At 37.5% G+C, this 22,265-nt stretch overlaps 1 long non-coding RNA gene across 2 annotated transcripts; it reads right to left on the reverse strand.

Annotated features, from left to right (window-relative positions):
- Positions 1–552: 552 nt before the first annotated feature.
- Positions 553–22,010, reverse strand: LOC144224365 (uncharacterized). 2 transcript variants are annotated; one of them, XR_013333022.1, is made up of 5 exons: positions 21,948–22,010; positions 21,129–21,294; positions 16,250–16,383; positions 1,106–1,257; positions 553–948 (listed from the first exon to the last, which is right to left on the reverse strand). It is a non-coding gene; the product is annotated as an uncharacterized LOC144224365 (long non-coding RNA). The 2 variants fall into 2 exon arrangements; XR_013333023.1 differs by lacking the exon at positions 21,129–21,294 and having other exon boundaries at positions 21,948–22,008.
- Positions 22,011–22,265: the final 255 nt, after the last annotated feature.

Here is a 22,265-nt window from a genome sequence, read left to right on the forward strand (position 1 = left end):
GAGATGGTCAGGAAAATATTCCAAATTCTTTACAATCTGAATTCTATAAACTTATTTGAAACTACATGCCATCACTCCTCTGTGAGAACAGGAAATAGTGTGTTTCCTGTTTCAGTTTATCTTTTAATAGTGCTATGAGGAGGTATTCTTACATCCCTTATACAGACACAGAACTTCCTTGAAAAGTCCCGAGGGGTAAAATAATGGGCTCAAAGTCACATTGTTAATAATAGGGAGAAAACAAACCCAAGTTTGCCAATTTTGATGTTCATGTTGCTATCTCAGAACTAGGCTCGTTTTCCAAAGTAGTATAGGATAAAGGACCCTGGGTGGGGTGGAGAAGGTCAGGGTTTGAGTCTTGGATCTGCTATTATAGGTGTATGAACATTTTATCTCTCTACCCTTCACTATCTTTTGTAGAGAGAGAAAAAATCCTGCCTACTTCAAGAATTTTGGAAAAGTTAACATATAATAACACATCTGTTTCATAGTGTTCTGAATTAGGACTTTATTTCAGCTAAGAACCATGTAAGTAACCACACTCTTATATGAGCAGCACAGACAGATATTGGGTTCTCTGGAACCAGACTGTGAGATGGGGAGTTGCATGCCAAAGTTTTATTGGAGAGTAGTCTTGGGCGATGCCTTTAAAGTACAGAAGCAAGCAAGGTAGTACTGGGCACAGTGAGAAGCTGAATGGTAGTGCAGTTACAAGTGAGGCCTCAGATGACCATTGCGGGATCTCTGAGGCTGCATGGATCTTTAGAGTTGACTAAAATTGAGACAAAGGAGTCTGTAGTATTGTTTTCCTCAGTAATCCCATCACTGGCTCTGGGTTACCTCTGTAACCTTGGGCAGGGCAGTTCCCTGCAGCTGAAGGTAGTCCCCAGTGAGGAGTGCTACAGTGGATACTGATACTCCCAACAGCCTGAAATACATGCATCAGTCCTGAAAAGGACATCTGGTTAGAACACTGCACTAAAAAAGATGAAACCCTAAGAACCCTCCCCTCACCTCCCCCCATCATGTTCTCTCAGTGCTTTGCTCCTGTTTCTTAGCTCTTCTAACATTGTGCATACCATCCATTTGGCACTTTCCTCCTCACCTGAACAGTCATTACGAAGCCACACCTTATATTTCTGAGTTTCCAGCACTGAGAAGATCACTGACAGTGGGTAGAAGCAGCTCCATTAATATTTGATGTTGGTGATGTTAATGGTGATGATGTACCAACTATACTGCTGGGCACTGAGGAGCCTGAAAAAGAAGATAAGGCATGATTGAGTTTATTTGCCAAATGTATAATCATAAGGTATAAACTAAGGGAAGGGAAAGAATTGCTATAATTACCAAAGTGTCTTATATATAAATAAGTGCTCAAATTTTGTTAGAGTAGAAGAGTAAAAAAATGAGTAGGAGGACAATTAAGGGGGCACATGGTTGGCTTTGATTCTGAGCATAACTCAGTAAAACTTTGGAAAGAACACCTGTGGGTTGTCAGGTAGTCAGAATGATTCCCTGAAGCTGGTGGTCTTGACTTGAGTGGCCTAACAGTATGGGGGCTGTGGAGTTTAGAGAGGAAGGTTGAAGAGAACACAGTGGGGTAGGTAAGGGAATATTTTATGGTAGGAAAATCTCAGACATAAGGGATTTGGGTATGCACAGAGGCAAGTAAGAACCTTATGCTTCCTTGGGGTGAAACATATTTGTGGGTGAATGCAGTAAGCAAGGCTCAGTAAATAGGGGATTGGAATAGATTGCTGACTGTAGTAAGTCATGATGGGGTCCTTAGCTGGGGAGTGAGAAATGGAAAAATATATTTTTAAGTAGTAGATAGCTCAGAATGGATTGGAGGGAATATCAGTTAGAGGCAGAGACATCAGACAGGAAGTTGCAGTGGCATTTAAATATAAGTGATGAAAGCCCAAACAAAGAAGGTTGAAGTTGGAATGGAATGTAAAGGTGGAGTTTAGAGGTTAATCTCCAGGAGGGAAAAATATGACTTAATAACATGACGATGTTTCCCACTTCTTTATTCCTTAAACCTAAACATGTTGCTAAAGATCAGTAACAAAGGGACTTCAAATTTCTGAAGTATTTATAATTAAAAAAAAAAAACAACTAATGCCATTATCGACAATGTTTATGATTCTAAAAACACTAAAACTTAACCTATGTAACACAACCAGAAAGACTGTTTTGACTGAACTGACTAGGCTGGTTAAGTTCTAACTCCGTCATTTCACTAAAACAAGTCACTTAGTAACTGCCCTCTGTGTAACTCTTCTGTTAAGCTTGTTCACATTGCAAAATGACTCCATTTAGCCCAAGCATTTAAACCAGCTGTACAGCATGGTTTATCTTTATTTCCCTCTCTCCTTCCCTACCTATCTGCTCACCTACCTACCTGCCTGCCTGCCTACCTACCTACCTTTCAACCTATGTCAGCAAGACCAAAGTTAAGTTATTTATTTATTGAGCTAATTTTGTAATGACTTGATTTTTGCCTCGAGGCAGGTCTGGTACAATGTGACCTTGGTTGAAAGAGCATGTTTCTTGTAAGTGCAGGCATGATGTGTGATATACTTGGTATTTATCATGAGTATATCAACTGTGACATTATTTTAATAAATGCTAAATATTAGAATTCATTTTCATTTTGTCATCTGTCCCAATTTAAATTGGTGCATAATTTCGTGAAACAAAACACATGAGTTTACTTAAACAGTGACTATCTGAATGAATCCTTAATGTGGAGCTAAAGAAAAGTCAAAATTTATCCTTTTTTGAATTTCTATACACTTTTCAATGTAACTATTTGTATCTAACAATTCTATTCTTTACCATTTATATTACTGGCTTATCACATTACTATTTTTCAAATGTTTATTTATTTTTGCAGTTGGGGAGGGGCAGAAAGAAAAAGAGAATCTCAAGCACTGATAGTGCAGAGCCCAGTGCGAGGCTCCTCTCATGAACCAAGAGATCATGACCTGAACTGAAATCAAGAATTGGAGGCTTAGCCAACTGAGCCACCCAGGCACCCCCAAATTACTGTTTATATAAAATTAAACTATCTTTAAAATTTATTAAATGTAGAGCAAAATACAGTGATTAAGATTACACTCCCAATTCCTTTCTCATTTTATATTGCTAGGCAGATAATTTGGAAGGGAGAAGCATAGTTTTCTGCTTCATGGTTTTTGATGTATCTTGTCTCTGGGTTGAATTTCTTTTAAATTTTTTTAATATTTATTTATTTTTGAGAGACAGAGACAGAGCACGAGTGAGGGAGGAGCAGAGAGAGCGAGGAAGAGACAGAATCTGAAGCAGGCTCCAGGCTATGAGCTGTCAGCACAGAGCCTGACGCAGGGCTCTAACTCACAAACAGTGAGATCATGACATGAGCCGAACTCGGACGCTTAACTGACTGAGCCACCCTGGTACCCCTCTGGGTTGAATATTTGAAAAGATAGTAGCCATTACACTGAACTATTTTAAAGTTAAACTTTTTATTTTGAGATAATTGTAGAATGCAGCTGTAAGAAATACTACAGATCCATGTATTCTTTATCCATTTCTTTCAGTGGTAACATCTTGTAACACTATAGTAGGGCATCACAACCAGGATATTTACATTGATATAAGCAAGATATAGGCTATTTCCATTGCCACGAGGATTCCTCATATTGTGGTTTTATGGCCACACTTACTTTTCTTCTGTCTTCTTCCTATGGGGAACATTACTATAATTTTATCATTTCAAGAATGCTACATTAATAGAATCCTATAGTATACAAGCTTTTGGGATTGGCTTTTTTCACTTAGTATAATTCTCTGGAGAGTCACTCAACTTGTTCATTTCAAAACATTCTTCTTTTTGCTGACTAATATCCTAAAGCACGAGTATGCAACAGCTTGTTTAAACAAACATTCACCTATTAAAGAAGATCTGGGTTGTTTTCAGTTTTTAGATGTTATAAGGTTGCTATAAATATTCATATACGGATTTTTGTGGGAACATGTCTTCATGTCTCTGTCGTAAGTGCCGAAGAGTGCTCTTGCTGGGTAGTATGGCAATCGTATGCTTTTTTTAGAAGCTGCTAAACTTCTCTAGAGTGATTGTACTAGTTTAAATTACACCAGCAGTACATGCATGATTGTTTCTCTGCATCCTCACCAGCATTTGGGATTATCACTAAGTTTTTATCTTTACCATTCTGATAGGCATATAGTAACATGATAGTGGTTTTAATGTGTACTTCCATAATGGCTAGTATGTTCAATATTTTTTATGTGCTTATCTACCACATATATATTATCTTTGGTGAACTGTCTCTTCTTGTCTTTATCCACTTTATAATTGGATTTTTAGTACTGAGTTTTGAGACTTCTTTATAGTATTCTAGATACGATTCCTTTGTTGCATATGTGGTTTCCAAATATTTTCTTTCCTTTTGTAGATTTGTCTTAAGAAGATCTTTTGTAAAACAAAAGTTTTAGAATTTGATGAAGTCTCATTTACCAATTTTTAATTTTATGGATCACTGCTTTTCATATCAAGCCTAATAAGTCTTTGCTGAGTCCTAACTGGAGAAGATTTCCTTCTGTATTTTTTCTAAAAGTTTTATAGTTAGAAGTTTTACATATAAGTCTGTGACCCATTTTGTGTTAAGTTTTGTATAAGGTGTTAGGTTAATGTCACAGGTTTTTTTTTGTTTGTTTTCTAAACACTTTTTTAATGTTTATTTTTGAAAGAGAGAGAGTGAAAGAACACGAGTGGGGGAAGGGCAGAGGGAGAGGGAGGCACAGAATCCGAAACAGGCTCTAGGCTCTGAGCTGTCAGCACAGAGTCCAACGCAGGGCTTAAATTCATGAACTTCAAGATCATGACCTGATCTGAAGTCAGACACTTAACCGACTGAGCCACCCAGGTGCCCCAATCGTATTACATTTCTAATGTCAGTGTCCATGTGTTAATCACTATCATGTAGTAATATGAGAATTTTTTTTGTATTAATTTGTGTCCTGTAATGTTTTTCAACTCACTTATTATTTATAGGAGCTTGTTGTTTTGTTACTGTTTTTAAATATTTTTTGGGATTTTCTATGTAGACAATCATGTTATCTGCAAGTAAAGGCATTTTCACTTCTTCTTTTCTTATCTGTATGCTTTTTATTGTCTTTTCTTGCCTTACTGCTGTGGGTAGAATTTCTAGCACCATGTTGAATAAGGATGGTGAGAGGAGACATTCCTTGCCTTGTTCCCAATTTTAGGAGGAACTATTCAACTTTTTAAAAAGTATGTTAGCTGTAGTTTTTTGTAGCTGCTTTTTATCAAGTTGAGGAAGATGACTTCTACTTCTGTTTTTCTGGGGGGAGCAGTTTTTAATACCAGTGGGTGTTGAATTTTGTCAAATGATTTTCTGCTTCATTTGAAGTGATCACATGAATTTTTTTTTATCTTGCTAATATAGAGGATTGCATTGATTGATTTTCAAATACTGAACTAGCACTGCACCTCTAGAGTAAACCTTACTTGGTCATGGTATATAATTGTTTTTATATATTGTTGAATTATATTTGCTAAAATTTTGTGAAGGATTTTTACATTTATATATACAAGGTATGTTGACCTGTAGTTTTCTTTGTTTTTTTTAGTTTCTTTGTCTGGTTTTGGTATCAGAGTAAAACTAACTTTATACAGTGAATCAGTAAGTGTTCCTTGTTGTATTTTTTGGAAGAGATTTGGTGCTAATTCTTCCTTAAAGGTTTGGTAGAATTCTCCAGGTCTCCATCTGGGCCTGGAGAACTGGGCAAGGTAGATTTTAAATTACAAATTCCATTTCCTTAATAGATAGAGGACTATGCAAGCCATCTGTTTCATGTAAGATGAGCTGAGATAGTTTGTGTCTTTTGAGGAACTGGTGTGTTTCATCACTTGTCAAATGTATGTGTGTTAATAATAAGTATTCCCTTATTATCCTTTTGATATCTTCAAAGTCTATAGTGATATCTCCAGTTTCATTCCTAGTGTCAATAATTTACTTCTTTATCGTCAATCTTGCTAGCGGCTTGTCAATTTTATAGCTGTTTTCTAAGAAACAGCTCTTTGTTTCATTGATTTTCTTTATTGTTTATTGCTTTCTCAATTTCATTCATCTACTCTTTAATATGTCATTCTGTTTGATTTGAGCTTGTTTTTCTCTTCTTTTTCTAGGTTCTTAAGACAATAGCTTCAAATATTATTTGAAATTTTTACTCTTTTCTGATATGTGAACTTTGTGCATAAATTTCCCTCAGCACTGCTTTAGCTGTGTCCCATAAATGTTGATGTGTTGTATTTTCATTGGCATTCAGTTCATTATAATTTTGTACTTACCTTGAAACTTCCTTTTTGATCCATGGATTATTTAAAAGTACATTGTTTAGTTTCAAAGTGTTTGGAGATTTTTCCCATTATATTCCTGTTATTGATTTCTAGTTTGAGTCCATTATGGTGAGAGAACACACTATAAATGATTTCATTTGTTTTCAGTTTGTTGAAGTCTGTTTTACAGGATACAATATGTATAGAATTCACAAGCACTTGAAAAAATGTATGTTCAGCTGTTATTGCATGAGGTGTTCAACAAATGTCAATTAGATCCTTTTGGTTGATTGTATTGTTGAGTTCCTCTATAACCTTGTTGCTTTTATGTTGTTCAATCAATTATTCAAGAGAGCTATTTCACTATCCAATTACATTTGTAGATTTGTCTGTTTCTCCATTTAGTTCCACTAGTTTTTGTTTTACATTTTCTTTGTATCTCTGTTGTTTGGTGAATGCCCATTTAGGATTATTAAAATTTTTTGAAATATTACATTATTTCATAACGTTCCTCATTGTCTTTGGTAATTTTGTTTGCTGTGAAGAATACTTTGTCTGATATTAAGTAGCCATTCCTGTTTTTCTCTGTAATTATCTTAAATATTTCCTCTGTAAACATTTAGAACCACGTTGTACAGTGTTACAATGTTTTTGCTTTAACTATCGAACATAACTGAGAAAACTCAAGAAAAGATGATACCCATTTATTTTTACCCTCTCTAGATCTCATACTTGTCTTTACTTCTATTTTGAACCACTCTTTATTAAAGTTACTCTTCACAGTTCTTTTCCAGATCTGTAAATCTTAACCACTTTCCTCTGCTACCAGCCACTACTTATCAGCTGAACTTGTTTTTATTTTTAATGTAAACATTCACAAATTTAATAGTACCTTTAAAAATAATCATTACTATATTTAAGATGGTTCCAAAATGAATCTATAAATGGTAATATAAATTAAAAAAATACAAACTTCAGGTAAATAAATCTCACATTAGCTATGGTATAAATAATAGAAAATATATAGTGAGTCAAGTTATGTCAAAGCTATATTCCACTTACTTCTGGAAGAGAATGAAATCTAATTATCATATTTTATACAAAGCTAACAAGGATAATAAAATCCTGAAATGTAAAAGGGGATGTGAGAAAGAACATTCACAATAACCTCAAAAAGTTTTGAGACATACATTTGATGTGTACACTGATCTGCAGCAAGAGCTTGACATTGTTATGTGACATTAAGATTGCCAAATAGGTAAAGACAGTGTTTTTAGCTTATACTAATTTTTACCAAACGATGGGCCTGAATAAAAGCCAGTTGAACTTATGCCAGTCCACAGGCATATGTGCAAGGAATTGCACAGGCATGAAAAAGCAAAAACAGTAGCAAATAACATGATTGAAGTAGATGCTGCAGGTGATATGGCTTTTATTTTGAATAAAAAACGAACTATACTTTCATTAATATAACTTCATATTCTATATATTTCCAACTTTACATGCTTCAAATATAATTTACGTCATGATTTTTTTCTAAGGTACTTCATATCTCCATTTCTATTTTACTGTGAACTTTAATACACTTGATAAATCTTACTATTCTAAAGTACTCTGGTTATTTATATAGTAAGGGCACTTGGAAAAAAAAAAAGTTCCAAATGTATATCCAGAAAGTTGTGTGGGATGTTAATTATTAGGTTGTAGAGTCTGATTGGGGACCTCTGGGAGTGCTCCTTCCTCTCTGGCCTTTCATGTGGTAGACCTTGCCGCTTCGAGAGCGTTTTTCACATTGCATCTTAATTTATTGACATGCCTTTCTCTCATATGAATGTGAGTTCCTGGAAGGCAGGGATCTGTACCTCAAATGCTTGTGAGCTAAACCAAAGTATTAGAAGGGATGATTTTTATTGCAAAGTTTATTTATAACATTTTATAAATGGTAATTTTAGAGGAAATGAATCTGCTCTAGCTAGTTGCAGAAATATTGCTTTATTATCATTTGCGACGTGGAAATGAACTGTAATATTTATCAATCTATTAACTCATATGTATTTGACACCTACTTTGGCTTCTGCAATCTACTGATCACTGCAGGAACGTAAAAACAGTATAAAGCATAATTCTTTCCTCACAGGAGTATCTAGTTAGGAAGAGAAGACTAATATATGAAACAAGCAAGTAAATCTAAGCTTATGTATAACCTTAGAGGTTGCACAGTAAAGGTTCAAAGTAGGGGCAAGGCACAGAGGACTGGAGGATCAGGGAAGGGCTCCTGGAGGAGGTGACACTTGAATAGGGTTCTCGAGTGTGAGGCAGGGTTTTGGAAGATGGAGGAAAAGACTCATGGTTTTGGGAGAATGAGGAATTCCCTATGCAAGGGGACTTTAGGAAACATTTTTAAATTATAGAAAAGAAGGAAGATGTCTCAAGACCCAGTGAATCTTATGAGATTGTGCTTCCTCCTTGCTGTATGATGAAGATCAACTGTATTTCTCAGAAAAATGGTGAGTGACAGATAATGAAAGAGATTCTTTGGTGAGTTGGTGGTCGGGATAATGGTTGTTCAATCCTGATAGATCATCTTTAATCTCAGTAGTTAGAAGAAACTCAGTGAGCAAAAACTAAAGCTTATAAATGGGGGAGAGATCATCAGAGACTTCTGAGAGAGAAAAAGATCAACAAGGAGAACTACCTTGGGCTCATGTCTCTAACTTGCAAGGGTGCCCTAGATGGCATGAGGGCAGTGGTCTCAGACTTTAGCCAATGAACTCACTAAGAAAAGGACTTCTAGTTAAGGATTTATTTTTTCCCCAACCCCTTCCTGAATACATAGACCCTGGAGTGGATAAATATCTTTAAGTTTGAAAGATTATGCCCATGTGTAAATTTAATACATCAGTGTTTAATTATGTAAGTCATGTATTTTTGGTATTTGTTTTGAATATGATTTATGAAATGTTGGCTTGCAGAAAACTGGCTCATATAGATATGTTGAAACAGGTTTAGAATTTTTATCAACACAAATTTTATATAAAATATACATTTTATATACCCTGGTAGTGCTATCGCTCTTTCTAAGACATTTAAAGGAGGACACCTATTTTCACATTGTGGGTCTCAAGGATAAGTGGGGGGGAAAAAAGGACCCATCAAACAATTCTCTAGGTTTCCCTAGAAAATGTTCTCTCTGCTCCATATGTGCTTTGAGTTTTAACTAAATTAAACTCATGCTTGGACCAATGTCATTTGAATTTTAAAGGTTATGTACATAGAATGTCAAAACAACCATTTAAAACACATTACTAAAGTGAAGGATTGGCCAAGATTATTTCTAAGGTTCCTACCACACGTAACATTATCTAATTCTATGAATGAGACACATTCTATCTACTGCAAGGGGTTTGGTTTACACTTTGCTAAGCAACTGGTTGACTGGCTTTCTTGACTAGCTTCCAGATTCTTTGGGGACACAGACACAAGCTGATGCAAAGCAGCACCCCCCTAGAATCCCAAGTCGATCACGAAGTAATCATGGTAGCAGAGCAGTGGGAGAGGCAGCTGTTGCACTGCCATTTATCTGTGCACCACATGTTTGCGTGAAAAATTTGTTAAGTACTTTATACTTGGAACTTGTTTTGTCTGTAACTTTTGGGAACAAGAGGACTTGTATCGCCAAGTTTAGAATGGTCTTGAATTTTATGGCTCTTGCGATTTGTATCCAAATTTGTGTCATCTGGCTTTCACTTTGGTCGTGTTGGCAACATATGACTTTCTGGTTCTGAGACAGACTAATTAAAAGGTGCATAGTCATCAAATTGCTAACCACACATTTTAGGGAGCTCAGTGTAAATAAATCAAAATCACATGAACTAAATTTACTGAAAAAATGCACGTGAATTTAAAAACGAATGGAAAGAAATCAGTGCCAGAATGACCTGTTTCTTTTCTCAAAACCAAAAACACTTAAGACATTATTTACTGAACTTAAAATTGTAGTTGGGCCTGTCATTTCCTATTGGGAAGAAAAGAAGCTCAAGATGGCAAAGTCCTGAATGGAAAAAAAATATTCTAACCAAAAACCAAAAGGCAAAATTCTGATTTAGAAGGCTATGCTTTTCTTAGATTATGAAGGCCATCTCTATTATCTCAAGAGGGAGAATTTTTCACCCAGTGTCAGAGAATGTAGTCTCAGTACTGGAAGGGGCTTGAAGTTTGTTCAGTCACACACTTAATCCTGGGCTTGGATCCCTGTTGTGTGACGGCTGCTTGTGCTTGTACTTCTCTGTGCAGACAAATCTCTTTTTCTTGAGGCAGCCATTTCACATTTATGGACTAGTAGAAAGAAACCATTCTCTCCGAAGCGTCTACCAATTTGTGTTTACCCCTCAAGAATCCAGAAAACTTGTTTAATTCATTTTTTGTCAGAACAATTTAGTTTTTATTGGCAAGAGCAGAAACTTGCAAGTGTTACCATAAAACAGGGAGTTTATTGGAAGGATTCAAATGGAATGGAAAAAAGGGAGAGAGAGAATGAGAGAGAGAGGGGGAAAGGGAGTGAGAGCGAGCAAGAGGGAAAAGAGAGAGAAAAGTAAGCAGGCCTTGAGCCAGCTCCCAAAGACCAGATTTTCTCTTTCTTTCCTGTTCTCCCTGTTTCCCTCTCAGCACCTTGGCTGCCCTCTGAAGTTTGCTCTGTTTTCCTCCGTCTGCGGCCGAAGTTTCTCTGCTTACAAAGTGTTTTGTTCTGTCATCATTTAAGTTTATACATGGTCTTGGTTTCCTGTGGGCCAGCTCTGTCTGCTGGCTTCCTTTCAGCTTCTGCTTCCATTCTAGTTGGTTCACTCTGTGTTTTCCAATACAAATTCCAAGTAGGGAAAGTCAAGTCCGGCTGATCTTTTATTTCAGGTGCTGGTACAGGTGTGCTGGCTTACAGACTGACTTTTTGAGTCACAGTCATATGTCAACTACTAGTCTAGTCACCTCCACTGGAATGGGTTGTGCGGTACAAAGTATGGCCATCTCGTGGGTGCCGAGGATGCAGGCCAGTGGTGGAGGCAGTGTCTCATTAGAGCGGAGTGCCTGAAAGCCTGTTACTGACAGCCATGTATGCATTTATTAAATTATTTGAAGTGTGTGTTCATATTCACTCTTACCCTTTTATTCTCCAGGTTAAAGATTCCCAGGCTTTACGATTGTTGCTTATGGGTCATGATATTGAGTGTATTTACTGCTTTATCTCTCTTCTGGACATAATGTAATTGATTTACACCCCCCTGAAAGTGACAGATGAAAGTGTGAAAAACATCCTGAGCTGATCAGATCAGTGAGGTTTATGCCGCCCAAGATTCGTTGAGCCTTTTCTGCCGGTCACTTCATCTTGTTGATTCCTTGAACTTGTGTTAACCAAAGCCTCTGAGTCTTTAGTTGCCATGAAGCCAGCCCTCTTCCCACCTGACACACAATTGGATCTCTGTATTCAAGGTTAAGGTCCTTCATTTATATTGCTTGAATTTCATTTTTAAGGAAAAATGTGAATAAATAAAGCAAAAAAAAAAAAAACTCCCTGCCCTCTGGATGCTTACATTCCCTATTGATCTTACATGGCACATGGAAGGTCTGTAATAAATAATTGCTTAATTATTATGCAATTATTAATGGAAAAATCATTTTGTTATATTTTGACTTTGCAATTATCTGTTAAATCTTTTCAGATTGACCATTAATACGTTATTCAACATTTTTACTCCCCACCTCATGGGCAATAGTCATTTGATCATGTGCCTTTAGATCCAATTTATGTTTCTATTTATATGTTATGTAATATGCCATATATTACATAATGCACCCAATGGAATCTGTGGCACCAATTAGTAATAAACACTAACATCTTCTGCAGCTAAAAATCAGACCAAATTTTGGTACCAAATGAATTTGGTCAAGTTTTGCTGCCAAAAAAATATCTGGTTTTCAAAGGATTATGAATAAGGGATTATCAACCTGTAATGCACAACATTTAGACCAATGTCTGATACATAGTAAGTCCTAGGCAAGTGTTATTGAAAACTTTTTCCATTTTGGCACTGACTTATCATACTCCACTCAATTTGATAAAAAAAAAAAAAAAAAGTCCATTCAGGAGNTCCAAAACCATGATATAAGCCAAATTCCAATTTTTAAGGTTCAGAAATGCCACATGTCTTTTGCATTAATTATTTAACTCAAAAGAAAAATACCAACGCACATGGGAATTTAGAAAATCGGGGCTCCTGGGTGGCTCAGTCAGTTAAGCATCCAACTTCAGCTCAGGTCATGATTTCACGGTTTGTGGGTTTGAGCCCCGTGTCCGGCTCTGTGCTGACAGCTAGCTCAGAGCCTGGAGCCTATTTCAGATTCTGTATTTCCCTCTCTCTCTGATCCTCCCCTGCTCATGCTGTCTTTCTCTCTCTTTCTCTTAGAAATAAGTTTTTAAAAAACATTAAAAAATTAAATATATTAATTAAAAAAAAGATCATCCATTGAGCCCATGTATTTAGAAATTTACAACTAGTTTATCACCCAGAAACATCCATGCTGAATTCTGAGAATTTATGAAATAGAGCAGCAAAAAAATTAGAGAAATATTGGTGTGAGTTTTCACTCTCACTCAATGGCAGTGGCTAATTCCCCAGAGAATCTGAAGTCTTCTTCTAACAGTCTGCCTGACTTCTCAGCCAGTCTTACTGAGCAACACTAAAGATCAGCAATTCTGTGAGTTTCCTCAGCTTCGGTGGATTCAATAGGCTGTATTTATCTTGGAAATTTGAGCTCTAGTATAGAAACAGAATTGATATTTTTGTTATTAAACTTTAAGATAAAATATAAAAAAGTAGCTTTGAAAGATAAAGTGTAGGAAATCCTTCATAAATTCGAAGATTGGAACTGCCCCTATTAAAGTTGGCTGAGTTAGTACATGCATCCTGGGTTTTCTTTTGAACCTTCCCTTTCTGGAACTGTCACTTTTCTTGCTCAGACTTGGCTAATATAGAACATTTGAAGTGAATATCTCTAATTTTGTAAAAGGCTTTGGGAGATCTAACGGCGCTCTTAAAAATCTCACTGTTTAAGCACTGTAACACCAAAATTATTGCGAGAAATGTCTGTTTTGTTCTTGGCAAATTTCCCTTTCATTATTTTCTGCGGCTCTGTAGAAATATTTCTCTTGGAACTGCTCATGGAGGTTTGTTCTTTGTCTTTTCTAGCACTGATAATTGTTCCAGAAGGTAAGAATACCTCTCAGCTGAGCCTTATAACTCACTGAGGAGCTCAGTAGACTGAGACCAAGCTTGCTAGAGCCCTTGGTCTTTGTGCTCTCCCACACTAACCATGGATTCCAGTGACACAGCAGCCACAATAAGGGCATGAAAGGCCAATTTGTCAAAAGCGAACTTGGATCTCCTTCTTGCTCAACCATAGAGGTGAGCTCCTCTCCACAAGCCCACCTCCTGTCCCTCACACGTGGCCTCGGCCAACTTCAGAGTGGAGGTTTTAAGCAAAGGACACTATCCTCCCCTCCACCACCTGTGCCATCCTCTGGTAGCTGCTATCATCAGTTCCTTTGATAGTTTCTTTTTCTATCATTTCTGTCCAGCCTATTTCGAAGGTTGCTTCAGTTAGTCTTGCTACATTATTTCAGACCCTGACTCACAACCTCTACCTGGGAAAATTTTTTTCTTTTTAAAGTTTGTATTGCGGTTGCCTGGATAGCTCAGTCAGTTAAGTGTCATACTCTCAATTTTGGCTCAGGTCACTAGCTCAGGCTTCATGAGATTAGGCCCTGCATTGGGCTCCATGCTGACAGCAAGGAGCCTGCTTGGGATCCTCTGTTTCCTCCCCTCTCCCACTTGTATGCACACACTCTCTTTCTCTCAAAATAAATAAAGAAACTTAAAAAAAAAAATAAAGTTTCTGCTGCTGTAATGCCTTCAAATGTTAGTTGATCTATTCTGGATCTCTGTCCCTTTTTATTTATTTATTTACTTACTACTAATTCAAGAGTAAGTTTCTTCTTTCTGATACATGTGAATCAATATCTACCATGTTTAAACTAACGTTATATGTCAATACATAATATATATTACATTGTTTTCTGTATATATATATAAATCAGTCTTAGCTTGGTCTGCCATAAAAAAAATACCAGAGACTGCTGGCTTTATTTTTTTTTTAATTTTTAAATGTTTTTTAAAATTTATTTCTGAGAGAGAGAGGGGCAGCATGAGCAGGGCAAGGTCAGAGAGAGAGGGAGATACAGAATCTGAACCAGGCTCCAGGCTCTGAGCTAGCTATCAGCACAGAGCCTGACGTGGGGCTCTAACCCACAAATCGTGAGATCATGACCTGAGCCGAAATCAGATGTTTAACCGACTAAGCCACCTAGGTGCCCCCAGACTGATGGCTTTAAACATCATTTATTTTTTTCACTCTTCTAGAGGCTAGATGTTCATGATCAGTGTGCCAACGTGGTTGAGTTCTGGCAAGATCTTTCTTCCATCTTGTTACGTGCTCATGTGGAAGCAGAGAGTGAACGAGCTCTGTGGTGTGTGTATTTGCATGGGCACTAATCCAATCATGAAGGCCTGATTGTATCACCTAATTATCTCCCAAAGGCCCCATCTCCTAATAACATCATGTTAGGTTTTAGGACTTCAATGTGGAAATTTGGGGGAACACACATTCAGTATGTTATTTGTTGGAGAAGCTCATGATTCTGGGTGCTTAGTCCTCTAGTCATATTTAAGACAAGCCTATGGTTTCATCTAAATTGAGAGTAAAGCTCTCAATATTTATATCAAGATGATAATTTTATCCTTTAAAATATAGTGAATAGACTTAAATATGTTTTGAGAAAGTACCGGTCTTGCTAGGTAAACAGAAAAAGGTCAAATATCAATTTTAAACCATTATAAGAAGTGCAGTACATAATAATAATCAGACTGGAGCGCTTGGGTGGCTCAGTCAGTTAAGCATCCAATTCTTGATTTCAGCTCAAGTCATGCTCTCATGGTTCGTGAGTTCAAGCAACACATATCGGGCTCCGTGCTATGACAGTGTGGAGCCTGTTTGCGATTCTCCCTCACTTCTTCTCTCCCTTCCCCAACCCCACTTGAGAGACAGAGGCCTGTCTCTCAAAATAAATAAATAAACTTTAATAATACCAAAGGTAAATACAAAAACTCAAAAGTACCAAATATTACTTTGAACCAGTTTCAGTTTCTAATAATTCCCATAGGAAGTGCTCGTACGAGACTGGACATATGTGAAGCAGCTTTGTAAGGCGTGAGGCCTTTGAAATGCATTTTTATCATGTGCATCGTGCTGACTTCTGCCCCTCTGTTGTTACAATCCTTGGCCCAGATCTCATCCTCCGGGGCCAGGACACCAGATTAACAACAGCCTCCAATCGGGAGGACCTGAGGGGGTTCTGTAGGTGAGAGCTGCGGACTTCGGTGCCGTTCAGGAGCCGAGAGGTTGTGTCTGTAACCTCTTGTCACCTCTGGTTCCCACAGCCCACAGACAGGACATCTGAACACAGCACATTAGATTCCTCCAAACACTCATTCTGAAGTCCATCTGAGAGAAGCTTGCAACAGTTTCTGGAAGGGCAACTAGAAGACAATGGCATGCTTGGGAGAACGTGGGAGGGGAGGGAAGCTGGCCACCAGGGTGGTGCAAGCTAGAGAATAAAGCGCCATCAACCTTTCCAGTCACACAGTACAAAAAGTTACTGAAAGCCTATAGAACCAAGGGGATGTTTGTTCTCTTAGCAAAATTTTGTGCTGTTTTGTCTGACAGAGCCGGGCAATCCCCCCTTTACTGAGATCTCTGTAACATTGTACTTACAAGTCCAAGCTGTGGAGTCACTGAACTTGGATTGAGTCTTGTCTCTCTCTGCCCCTTATCAGTTGTGTGGTCCTGGGCAATTTACTCAGCATCTCTGGGCTCCCTCATTTGTAAAAGTAGGCTAAAAGGAATACCTGTATAATATTGTTACAGTGAGCATTAAATCAGGTAATTCAGGAAAAACACCAAACCCAATATCTGACATAGAGTACCGTATTCAGTAACTATTAGATGTTCTTAATTTTATTCTGGCTGCTGTTAATTGTTTTTGTGTGAATTTGCATCCTGGCTCTGCCACTTAATCGCCGTGTGACTCTGGGCATGTTGCTTAGCTACTATGTCTTTGCTTCTGTTTTCTTATCTGTAAAATGGGGATAATATTATGTGTCTTGTGGGATTATGATGAGGATTAAATAAGTTTAATAGCTATAAAGCACTTGGAAGAGTGGCTCAAAAAAAGTGATATGTAAGTGCTTGTTAAATAATCAAATAACATTATTATCATTACATTAATCAAGTTAAGAGAAATTTTCCTGGTATTTACCTAAAAAAATCCCAAACCAAGAATTGAAATTCTAATGAACTATGCTATTCAAGATCATGGAAACATCCAGTTAAGTATTCTTGAATTAAAAAAACAGGCTGGATAGTTTACAAATCTTAGAACTACTCTATTAATGAAGCATTTTATGTTTTCAAAACATGAAAATAGTGCATTTAATTTCTAGAAGTAAGATTTTCATAAATATTTACTAATGCCTTAAAACTTCCACTGCATAATGTTTGCAGGCAAACCTTCAGGCAGTCAAAAGATTTGTACCAGCAAAATCTAAAACAATAATAAAAAAGGACATTGGACTATGAGAACTGACTACATATGCTGAAAACTCAACTATGTAAATTGATATTCAAGAAGTAAAGCCCCAATATTCATGGATAAAAGCTATGTTCTTCACCATTGTGAACTGAGTGTAGAATGTAGGTTAATTGAGGGAACTTGAGCTCCTTCTGTGGCCAGGCAAGGACTGGCCAGCAGCTGGGATGTGGTTTGGGAGGTTGCTTAGGTATGACTCCTAGGGAAGGGGATCCTAGTCTTTCTTTGGGTCATATACTTTTTTGAGGATCTTCTATGGTCAGCGGACTATCTCTCCTGAACAATACTTTTTTTTTTTTTTTCATCCTTTTTTTTCCCAGGGAGTTTCAAAGACTGCACACATCTCAGGTTGAGAACTCCTGATTGAATGCTTTGGAGAAAGCCTGGGCTCCATGCTTTCGAAGAGTTCAGAGCCTGGAATCAAGAAGTTGGACCCTTCTGGGATCTGTTTAATTTTTTCATTGTCCCTGTGGAAGTGGGGCAAGTCACTCTTCAATGGCAACATCCAAGCTTCCTCTATGGTGAACCGGTAGGTCCCTGGCAGTAGGGTGTATGCAAATAATATGTGTATCGAGATGGGAAACTACACCACCACTTCTGTGTACTTGATATGACCTGAGTTCTATCATTTTGTCCTTTGGAGTAGAAATTTTTCCTTCTTTCCTCCCTCCCTCCCTCCCGTTCTTGCAGAGGAGAAAGTTGAAACTGCGAGAGGATAGATGGGCTGTCCAAAGTTAAACAGCTCACTCCAGTGCCTTACTTACTCTTTTTCCTACATAAGAGGAAGAGTAATTCTCTTATCTGTTCCTTGAAATATCCTTTGAAGATCTAATCCTATGTGAAAAAAGAACTTCCCATCAGTGGAATTTATTTTACTACCGTTAATAAAATCATTTTATTGTGAGGGATTATTGTCTTCTCTCTCTTTTGTATGTAGAATTTAATTCTTGCCACCTTTCGTTCTCTTGGTGAGAAATAATAGCAATCCAAACTTGCATTTATTTGTTAACTTTCTTTTTAGGAATGCAGTGAATGTAACCCTTGACAATTCTAAAATTCTTCAGTAACTTGAAAATATGTTAAGAATGTTGAGTCAAATCATATCTCCCAAAGTGTTTTCTTTACTTTTCCTATTAAAGATAATTTTATTTTATTTATGTTAAATCAGTTAGGCAGTTGATCAATTAACAAATATATTGAGTACCTACTGTGGGTAGGTAATATGCTGGTTTGACTGGTTGGATATGCTGTTTTTGTTTTGTTTTTAAGAATCCAAATCTATCTTATAATCAAATTTCTGATTGTCTTGAGTATTTATAAACAGCAAGACTCCAAATGCCAGGCATTCTAGGAATTGTATAAATTGGAAAAATAATAGCTAATATTTGAGGACAGCCATGCTGGATGTTATCAGTTGGTTCTCTAGATCCATTTCTGCCCTTCTTTGCCCTGCCCTCCTCTCTGGAGTGCACGGGGGCAGGGAGAGGGTTAGAGTGCTGGTCTCTGCATACTGATTCTTCTAGCATCTCTTGCTGCTGTCTTCTGGTTGTGTTTGACCAGTAGTGAGACAACAGGATATCAGAGGGTGGGAGGTGAAAGTGCCCACTGTGTATATCCTCATCCTCTGGCTCCCTTGCCATGGTCTGGCAGGGATGAGCTCTTCTTCTGCTTTGCATCTGTTGGAGGTTGCCTCATTTGGAGCCCAAGCCTTCTCCAGGAGGTATACATCACATTGTGTGTCTGTAACATTGCTTTCACTCTTTGCCCTTGTCAGGCCTAGGGCTGGTACTGGCTTCCCACTGTTGCTAGTCCCTGGATGCTTTGCCATTCCTTATTGGTTCTTTTAGTTCTGCCCACACCCCTGTAAATAGTCCTTTATTTTGAATGTGCCATCTGTTTCCTTTAGCATCCTGACTGATACTGCCAATTAGTCTCTGCCAAGCACTACACTACGACTTCAACATGGATTAGCTCATATAATACGTACTCTCTCTATGTGGTAGGCCTTAATATTATTCTTATTTAAAAAAAAAACTGATCAAAAAGAGATTGAAAGAGTAACTTGCTCAAGGGAGCACAGCTTGGAAGTAGTATGGCCAGTTTTCAAACCTGGGCAGACTGATTCTAGAGCCCACCCTCTTAACCACGCACTGTATGTCTCTGGTCAGGTTCTTTGGGATGTAGACTCTGAGATGAAGATTTCCAGGAAGGCAGAATTTTGGGGCATAAAGCTCTGAGGATCAACACTGGTAAGAAGGGGGTAAAAGAAGCAGGATTGGGGAGAAGAAGTTGAACCGTAGTGCAGGCACAACAAAAGCATAAGCTGAGCCGGAGAGGAGCTTGGGAGCTGGGAAGCCTCCCAAATTGGTATAAACGGGCTGGGCGTTCATATCCTGGCACTGCCTCGTCATTCATTGCAAAGCCTAACCTTGGACCCTCTTCAGCCAAAGTGAATCTAGAAGGAGACTCTGTTGAGAATATTGACTGCCAACATTTCCAGAAGCTGGGGGAATTAGGGACTAGTCTTGGAGGGTGGATCTGGGCAACACACCGTGGCATCCACTACATTATTTGAAACACATATGGACGTCATGAGTTGGCAGCTTGCTCAAATCATTTGTGATCTTTGAAAACTTTATTAGACTCATGTATATAGTTGTTTTTCCTAGCATATGTGTATGTGTGTGTGTGTATGATTATGGTGAATTGTTTGAAATTGTTGAAAAAACACTAAGTAGGAGTCAAGAGACCTGGATTCTAGTTACTCCTCTGCTGCTGCTCATCTACACGCCTTTGTTCAATTCACTTAATGCCTCTGGATTCTCTGGGATATAGAATTCTCTCCTTATTCATAAATTGAGGAACTTTGATTAGATTGTCTCTAAGTCTACTTACATTGTAAAGCTCTATGGTTTTGTTAATTTATTAGCTTTCTAAAATCCAGAAATAGCAAAAGTAAACATGTTGGAATGCTTTTAAGTAATGCTGGAGACTATTTCTTACAACATCCGGTTAGTGACTTTCTCAAGCTCTCTTAATAAATCAAGATGAACTTTATGAACAATCACACAGCCCCAGTATCATCCAGTGTCCTCTGAAGGGCAGAGATGCCTCCTGTCTCCTCAGAATGGCTTTATTTGGTATATACAAGGTTTTAGAATGCTAGACCCTTCTTTATTATTTTTGAGCATAGTTTATACAGATGTTTTATTTTAAGAATTGTTTTGAAATTGCTTTCACAGGGTAATTGTTACAATTTGACCAGACATGGTCTTAATTTGGATCGATATATCTTGACCAAAGCAAGAAGGAAGGGAAAATAGCCTTAACTTGAGTTGGTGAAATAAAACTAATCCTCAAAGTATAGACAGACTAGAGAAACAAATAGGTAAACAAAGAAAAACTAGTGACAAAAAACACCAGGTATTGATGATAGAATTCCAAAAGACAAAAATATGTTGGATAAGTACTTGATATTGTACACTTTAGCTGAAACCAACGTGAATATATGTTAACAGAATAAAGGGTTAAATACTGACCTGAGTAAATATAGAAATCCTTTAAGATTGATTTTCCTGAGCTGTGGCAAACGATTCAATGAAAATGGAAAATAACTATTATTGTCAGTCATGTATGGCCTTGCTTGTATGATTTCCCAATGTAAGCCTTATGGTCGAAGCTGCTTGGACCATAAATAAATAAGTAGACATACCTTCACCCTGGCTTCCTTACCTGACTCTCGTTAAATCCTATCAGCAACTGTAGAGGGCCAAAGTGGCAATTTCAATAAATATTTCATTACATCGGAGCCCGTTTGCTGGTGTTTCAAATAAATAAGTATATTTTCTCACTCAGTGGACACTAGAAGAGAAAACTCTCCAGTTTCCATTTTCAGACTTTCTTTTACTTTCTGAGGAGGTCAGTCATTTTCGTTTTCCAGTATATGACTCGATTATTTATTGGAAGAAAATGTTTTAAATCAGGAAAAGGAAAAAAAAAACCTACCAAATAATTTATCGAAGACTGTCTCCTGGCAGATTAATCCCTACCACTTAGCCAGGGCTCATTCCACTGTGATCAGACTGGTCAAGCTTAAATTGTATGTCCACAACAAGTTGCATAAATAACCCCAAATACTGTGAACCTCTTTGCACTCGGTCATCTCCACGACCTTCAAAGAAAATGTCAGAAAGGGAGTAAGAAAAAATATAGCTTGAAATGCTCTAGTTATGGTATTTTCTAATAAATAAAACCCTTTTTTGGCTTCTTTCATCTAAACACATTTATCAGTTAAGACACATATACTTCTCAGTAAGTGAGTAGAAATGCTGCCTGTTTCCTTGTGGGAAACCTGGAAATACAATAAACATATTTAAAGTTGTGCTTCGGAGCTGTATTTAGAACTAGGGTTAACCGTCTTAGGTAATGTCCTTTTTTCTTCATTTGCCTTTACAGTATACTGTAGTCCATTTTAAATTGTCTCTTAATAAAGAGACTGTTTATGTGGAAATATTTGAAGAGATGGTTTCCTGGAAAGCTCCAGCTTCCATCCTGCTTATCCAAAGAGTGGGCCTTGAATGAAGCTACAGAGAGAAAGGGCTGTCCTAGTTAGGGATGGCCTGGTCTCTCTCTGCCCAGCAATTTCAGCTCAAACTGAAGTCCTATTCTCAGCCAAACTTTTTCCATCCTCAAGTTCTCAATTTTGGCTGGAGACATCACCAATATTTACATTTCCCAGACTAGAAATTATTATAAAGTTATCTTAATTCTTCTAATATCCTTTAGTTAATATATTATGTGCCCTTGATCCCCTCCTCCTCCTACCTTTGAAGTGAAAAGAGCACTGTGTTTAGAAAAGGGGACCTGAAATTGTAGTGTCCCTTCTCTGCCACTTACTAATATGGGACCTGACAAGATACTGAGAGTTTTAATGCCTTTCCCTGTGCAATGGGGATAGTACTGTCTGTTTTGCTGACATCACAAAGGTGTTTTCATGATGAAATGAGTTAGTGTAGATTATCCCAGTTTATTCGGTGGAGAGAGGCAGGGGTAACCTAATAAAATCGCTGCCTTCTTTCAGGGACTGGAACATAACACTGCTGCTCCCTGCACATCATCAACACCCATGCATTTGCCAAATTA

This window comes from Crocuta crocuta, unplaced genomic scaffold (assembly GCF_008692635.1).
Source record: "Crocuta crocuta isolate KB4526 unplaced genomic scaffold, BGI_CrCroc_1.0 scaffold42, whole genome shotgun sequence".
NCBI lineage: Eukaryota > Metazoa > Chordata > Mammalia > Carnivora > Hyaenidae > Crocuta > Crocuta crocuta.